This window comes from Phascolarctos cinereus, unplaced genomic scaffold (assembly GCF_003287225.1).
Source record: "Phascolarctos cinereus isolate Bilbo 61053 unplaced genomic scaffold, phaCin_HiC Scaffold_4;HRSCAF=312, whole genome shotgun sequence".
NCBI lineage: Eukaryota > Metazoa > Chordata > Mammalia > Diprotodontia > Phascolarctidae > Phascolarctos > Phascolarctos cinereus.
The window spans coordinates 415,177,315-415,184,973 of NW_027555847.1; the positions used below are offsets into that span (position 1 = coordinate 415,177,315).

The following is a 7,659-nucleotide window of genomic DNA, read 5'->3' on the forward strand; positions in this document are numbered from 1 at the left end:
TGTGTAATGACTTGTTTATAATATGGTACTATCTGGTTACATGATGCAATATTGTGTCATCAAAATTTCAATGTGGGAAAAACCCCACAAATTTACAATAAATTATTAAATTTAAGATGCATCATTTTTTAAAAAAATTATATTTTTTTGAATGCAAATTTTTTTTAAAAACCGTTAAAGAAAGTAGATTTCCAGGGCAGGGGTGGGGGTGGAGGTGAGGGTGGGGGTGGTGCTGAGTAATTTTTTTTTGTTTTGAAAAGAGGGCAGTAGGCCAAATAAGTTTGAGAACCTCTGATTATAAGGAACAGCTTTGCAAATATGGAATTTTGATCAGAATTTCACCTTGTTGTAATGAAGGCATAGATTATATACACAAATCACAAGTAGGAAAGGAGGAGGAAGGTGAATCATAAACAATCATTTCCAGGGCCTGAGTGATTTCCCATGACAAGCCCACAAGTGTTGGAGATCTGTAAGGATGTAGAGGGCTACAGGCTGTTCATGAGGTCTCACTGATGGGCAGAGGCCCCTCTCAGGCGATTGATCTATGAGCAAAGGTCGCCTGGCTTGGTGCTCCATTCTATGCATCTCTAACTTCCCTAGTTACTCATTAGTCATTAACAATGTATTTGTGATTGGTGGTAGGTAAGTGCATGGACTGTGCATGCACTGTCCTTGAGTACAGCATGGGCTATACGTCATTGTAACTTGAGAAAGAGTTCCTGTTATTTTACTATATAAGTAAGTGCTTTGCTAAAAATAAACGGAGTTGCTGCCATCTTTTCTCCTGCCTCATCAATGTATGCTCGGAGTGAAAGATCAAGCTGGTCTTGATTCTTCAGGTGATTGGGAAATCCTAGGTCCTAGGTAGGCTCTGTGGTCAAGTGAACTAGTTGTACACAACAAACTGGTGCCCAATGTGGGGCTGCACTGCTGCCGTGAAGCTGCACTGAAGCTGCACTGAAGATAAGGAGAGTAAGACAGCTACATGAAACAATTGGGACACGTCTGGACAAAGAAGACGCGACACCCACATCAAGACACCGAGGTCTATTGGAGCCAGGCAGCCTCCTTGTGAGAGGTCTATGAATCGTATCCCATTGCAAGATATGGAGTGGTAAGAGAATTTCTTACCATGGGGCAAAGTTTAGGTAAACTCTCAGATAAGGAACAGAATGTTAGAGTAATATATCAAGTGATCAAGGAACAGGGGTGCTCGGTAACTCCCAAGAAAATAAGAGAGTTTCTAGACATTATTGATATAACATCTCCATGGCTTCCAAGGGAAGGGAGTTTAGATTTAGAACCATGGAAGATAGTGGGGGAACAATTGACAGAATTTTATAATACCAAAGGCCTGAAATCAGTTCCCCTGGGCACTTTCACTATATATAATCTTATAAAAATGGGCTCGCAAGCTGACATACAGGGTGAGAAGAGAAAATTCCCTGCCTGTACTCAAACTTCTTCATTGTGCTCACCTAACAATAGTAGAGCAGGCTCTCCTGAGAGAGAGAACAGACCTAAGATTTATAGGTTATATCCTGACTTAGCTGAAGCTTCAAAACCCCCTCCACACTCTCCATACCCTGAGCTGTTAGATAGACTCAAGCAGCATTACGAGAGGTCCCTATACAACTACAGATTGTTCTGCCTTTTATAAAAACCAAAACCTTAAGAAAGATTTTGCCTGGTTTTAGAATACCATGGAAAGAAAATAAAATAAAATAAAAATAGTATTATTTCATTTGTGTAGGGAATTTCTGACAAGTTTCTTGCTTTTGGATTCTCCCTGTCATTTTGTTCTATGTTTGTCTGTGTCTGTGTGAATGATGGTCTGTGATTAATGTTTATAATTTATTTGATCTTTCACTGCCAGGCAGCCAAGGGCTGCAACTGGGTTCTGAAATGCTGATAGTGACTTTCTCCCCTTCCCCTCCCTAATACCAGCCGCATTCCGGAGCGGTGGATGGGGAGAGAATGGGAGAAAAAGTACTTCATTATTTAGGTTATATAATTTGACAAAAGGCAAGAAAGTTTAAGCATACAGGAATAAAGAAAAGTATGGATAGAAAGAATAATATAATCTGTTTGCATGAATAGCAGGAATAGATGATTTGAGAGTAAAAGATTTGGAAACTTTTGGAGAAAAAATTCTCTTTCTTTTTTGCATTCTAAGGCTCTGGCCAAAGCTTTGGGTGTAAGATTGAAAGATTATGTTGAAAAATATTCTCTTCCTTTCTCTCGAATTCCAACCCTGGCCAGGTTGGGGTGGGGAGAAAGAGGGAGAAGATAAGGAGGACGAGTTTCCTCTTCAGATCAAAAAGAAAAGTTTTTAAGTATTGGAACACAATCTAAAGATAATTTAGTTCATTCACATTAGCAATATGCATGTTTCAAGTTTTAAAAAATCTAGTCTCATTACAAATTGGTACACTTTTATGTGTTATGTCAAGCAATTTTTAATAATTTAGATGTTATTAAAATGTGAACTAAAAGAAACTGAAAGGTAGTGAGATAACTGTGTAAATTCAGCTAAATTATTTTATCAAGTCCGATTAATCTTGTTCCATGATTTTTTATAACTGCCATTTAGAAAATCAGGTATTTCTGTCTTTACCTATGATTAAAGAACAGCTTAGAGCTAAAACAATTTAACTATCACTCATGAAAATTACCAAATTGTTAACTAAGTTATTTGAAGTTACTGTTTTAAAGTTAAGACCTAGAATTTTTAATTACTTCTGAGAGAAAAGGAGGGGCACAAGGCAATTCCCTTAACTTTGTAAGCTTGCCAAAAGCTCCTACCAGCTGTGTGCCAAGGTTGTCTGCTCTGAGAAAAGAATTTGTTTATGTTATTGAGTTCCTAAACAATTCATTTAGCTTACTGAGAAATTGCAACTTTATATAAATAATTTCTAATAATTGGCTTTCTCACCAAGACAAGTTTAAATGTGGGAAAGAAAGGATGTTAAGTAAAATTTCTTATATATGTGAGACCTAGTAAATCTTTATTGCTTATTGCATTTCTATGAAAATAATTAACTGTATCTGGCTTTAAGCCATAATCAGTGAAACTTACTGCTTGAGGTAAAAGACTCTTAGAACTATAATTAACTTTGTTTTGAGTTTGAGTTTGATTTAATGGTTGTCTCATTAAATCAGTATTTCCCATTTTCCTATTATGATCCTTTAAGGAGGAATGTTTCTTACCATGTGCAAAAATTTTGTTCATAACACTATTAAACTTGTTAGTCAGAAATATTCCCAGACAAAAATAATTTATTAGATGGATGATAAACTTTGCAGTTGTCCTACTACTACCAAACTCTCCTTATTAATGCCCAAGTTTTAACAAGCTTTTCAGTTTCATAGATTTATAATTACCAGGTACAAAAGGTATCACCCTTTGCTTACTTTAGGTATATTGTTCTACAGTGTACAAGTTTACCACCAAAATGTTACAAATTAATCAAGATTCCTTGATAATTTTTAATAAGTTTCATATGACTTTTTACAGATATTAATTACTTTTAGCTTGCCTAATAAATCACCACTAATCAATTACTTTAAGGTGAATTTAAACTACTAGGATAATAGATAGCTAAAACTCAATTCATTTCCCCTTAATTTGTGGGCGATATTTTACATTTACTGAGAGCTGTTATTTTCTCCCCACTGTTTGTGCTTTTTCTATCCATAAAACTGACAAAATACAAAAACAAAATCTAATGAACTTGGGTTCCTTAAAATTCATCTGTTTTTATTATTGCAAAGTAGTCAGGAAAATTAACATGCTTTATGACTTCCTAGCCTTTGATAGTTATTGATTTAAAAGATTGCTTTTTTACTATTCCATTACAAAAAGCTAAAAATGATACATTACATGGATGACATTTTATGTGCTCATCCTAATCCTGAAGTGTTAGAAGAAATTTTACAAAAAAACAAGAATTGTTGCAAAGTCATGGGCTTCAAATAGCTACAGAAAAGGTTCAGAAGTATCCACCATTTCAATATTTAGGCCATCAAATACTTCAAGAGAAAATAGTTTTACATCCACCAACAACAGACCTACAAAAATTGAAAACACTTAATGATTTTCAGAAAATTATAGGAGATATACAGTGGCTTCGGTCACAGGTTGGCATTCCAAATTATAAATTGATACCCTTGTATGATTGCCTTAAAGGTGATCCTCAATTAGATTCACCCTGGATACTGACCCCTGAGGCAAAGCAAACATTGTTGTATATTCAGGAACAAGTAGTTGGAGCACACACAAACAGGATTGATAGGCATGAAAGCATGGAAGCTTCTATATTTAACACCCCAAATTCTCCAACAGCAGTAATACATCAGAAACAAAGGCTTTTAGAATGGGTATATTTACCATCTCAGTCAAAAAACACTTTAAGTAATTATATGGTCCTGATAGGGGACTTAATACATAAAATTGATAACAGATGTTTAAAATTATGTGGCATGCATCCGGAAGTCATATACCTTCCATTTTCTCAACAAATAATTGAAATGGCAATACAAACAATGCCCAACTGGCAAGTGAATATCAATTTGAAACTTGTGTATGGAAAACCCCTTAAATATCATGTAATCTTTGAGAATTGGATTTGGATACAACCCACACATACATCTGGTGAACCCGTATAGGAATTAATGTCTTTACTGATGCCACAAAGATGAATAAGGCTCTATCTGGTGCCCTAAAAGAAAGGAATTACATGTGATTAAACACCTTTTACCTCCACAAACAGAATGAATTATATGCTGTCTATTGTGCATTTCAAAATATAAGGAGCCAATGAATATCATCACAGATAGTAAATATGTAAAGGAATCCTAAAACACCTAGAGACTGCAATAATAAAAAATACTGGTAATAAATCTGTCAGTTGCTTATGATATACAACATTATATACAGAATAGGACAGAAAAATTTTATGTTTTGCATGTTCGGTCCCATACTCTTGCTCCAGGACCAATTTTTGAAGGTAATGATTTTGTTGATAAATCTTTAACAATGAATGTGGAAATAGCAAGGAATAGTCATAATCAATTACATTTATCTGCTAGGTCTTTAAGAACTTTATATGGCATAACAAAATCACAAGCACGTGAAATTGTTAAGCGCTGTGCTACTTGTGTGCCTTTTCAGCCCCCTTTTCATGTTGATGTACACAACCCCAAGGGACTTACACCTAATGCCTTATGGCAAATGGATGTTACTCTTTATTCTCCCTTTGGAAGACAAAAGTATGTTCATGTTTCTATTGATACTTATTCAGGCTTTATTTTTGCTACTGCTCAAGCAGGGTGAGGCTGTCTGCTATGTTATTAATCATTTGCTTCATTGTTTTTCTTTCGCTGGCCCACCTCAATGCTTAAAGACTGATAATGGTCCTGCATATATTTTGCAGGGTTTTAAAAAGTTTTGTACTGAGTTCTCTATTAGTCATACTACTGGCCTTCCTTATAATCCTTGTGGTCAGGCTATAGTTGAACGTGCCAATCGTACATTAAAGATGGTGCTCCAAAAACAAAAAGGGGGAGCTAAGGGATCCCCGTGGCATCAATTAAACACTGCACTCTGTGCTATAAATTATTTAAAATTCGACAGTTGTAACCTCTCTCCTGCAATGAAATATCTGGCAGGAAATGACAACAGTACTAGTGACACCACTAAATCAAACAAATTCCTTTTTCCTAAACACAATATGAAAGTTATGTGGGGAGATGTTGATGGTGTCTGGCAGGAGCCAGGGCAAGTGCTAACCTGGGGGCAAGGGTTTGTTCTTATTTTCACAGGTGATGGAGAACTTTGGGTCACAACTAAGGATGTCTGCATTATCCATTCAGAAGGGACAAGGCAAGCAGAAAAGAAAACAGACTGGCCAGGGATCAAAGGAGTTGAAAGAATAAGAAGAAGGCACTACACGAACTTGTAACCAAGCTGTGACTCGTTATTGTCGGCAGTGGTACAGAACAGAGCAGCAGAGACAGGAAATACAACAAGATGGACTTTTGTGACAAAACCACCATGGCCAAGATTGGCTACATGGGGAGAGACAATACCTGAGGTTATTTTACAAGGATTGAGGAAGGAATTTCAGTTTACACCTTGAAAGAATGATGAATTCGGGAGAATATAATGTTACTTGCAATAACTGCAGTGTATCTGAATGTATAGGACCCAAGATTAGAGACCAAATTATTTTCATCATTACACAACAAAAGTTTGCTTTGGTGCCTGTGAAAAGCAAAGATTGGTATGAGTCACGTTCTGATCATATTTTTGGAATAATAGACCAAAGAAATCAATTAGCAATTGTTAGGAAGAAGAGATGTATTTCATGTGTAGTATTAGGAATTGTATTGCTTATAGCTATTATACCTGCTTCTGTATCTTTATCTCAATCTATATCTATTGCAAGAAATGAAATGGTTCAAGCTGATTTTATGAATGAATTAGCTCGCAATGTATCAAAGGGTTTTCAAGGACAAAAAAGGATAGATGAGGGATTTTACCACATACTTGAGGGAATGAAGGAAACCATTATTGAAACAGGTGATGAATTGGATATTTTAGAATATAGAACACATTTGAAATGTGATTATAGGTATGAATTCATTTGCCTTACCAATGTTAAATATCATGACTCCCAATGGGAGTGGCAGAGAATACTTAGACAGCTGAATAGGCTATTTGTGAATTCTACTGTTGCATTGGATATTGATGATTTATATAAAATTGCTGATGATATTTCAAGGGCGGCTGATGAAGATTTGATGCCAGATAAGACTGCCCAACATATACTTGATTGGCTAGATGAACTCCGTAACACTTTTGATAATCTTGGACATTGGCTTATATCTTTATTATCTTCTTTATTGCCATTATGTTTGCTATTGCTGGTCATTCTGTGTTTTGGACCGTGTTTGCTCAGCTGCATTGCTAATCGGATAAAGGACCTTGGGACTGAGCTTCATATGCTCCGTCTCCAACAAAAACAAAAAGAGGGAGTTGTTGGGGATCTGTAAGGATGTAGAGGGCTACAGGCTGTTCATGAGGTCCCACTGATGGGCGGAGGCCCCTCTCAGGCGATTGATCTATGAGCAAAGGTCTCCTGGCTTGGTGCTCCATTCTATGCATCTCTAACCTCCCTAGTTACTCATTAGTCATTAACAGTGTATTTGTGATTGGTGGTAGGTAAGTGCACGGGCTGTGCATGCACTGTCCTTGAGCACAGCATGGGCTATACATCATTGTAATTTGAGAAAGAGTTCCTGTTATTTTACTATATAAGTAAGTGCTTTGCTAAAAATAAACGGAGTTGCTGCCATCTTTTCTCCCGCCTCATCAATGCGTGCTTGGAGTGAAAGATCAAGCTGGTCTTGATTCTTCAGGTGATTGGGAAATCCTAGGTCCTAGGTAGGCTCTGTGGCCAAGTGAACTAGTTGTGCACAACACACAAGTCCATGATACAAGTGTTTTGGAGTCCTGTGGGGATAGTATTGTTTCAGGTCCTTGGTAGGTCATAGGACCAGAGTTCTGTGATGTGAGGGGAACAGGTTCTATGATCTTTGATTCATTTCACTTAAGGTACATAGGTACAAGGGGAAGCTAGGTGGCGCAGTGGA

At 36.7% G+C, this 7,659-nt stretch overlaps 1 long non-coding RNA gene across 1 annotated transcript; it reads left to right on the forward strand.

Moving 5' to 3' along the window:
* The first annotated feature begins 266 nt into the window (after window positions 1–266).
* Window positions 267–7,361, forward strand: LOC144456953 (uncharacterized). The gene is made up of 2 exons (XR_013486190.1): window positions 267–1,117; window positions 5,827–7,361. It is a non-coding gene; the product is annotated as an uncharacterized LOC144456953 (long non-coding RNA).
* Window positions 7,362–7,659: the final 298 nt, after the last annotated feature.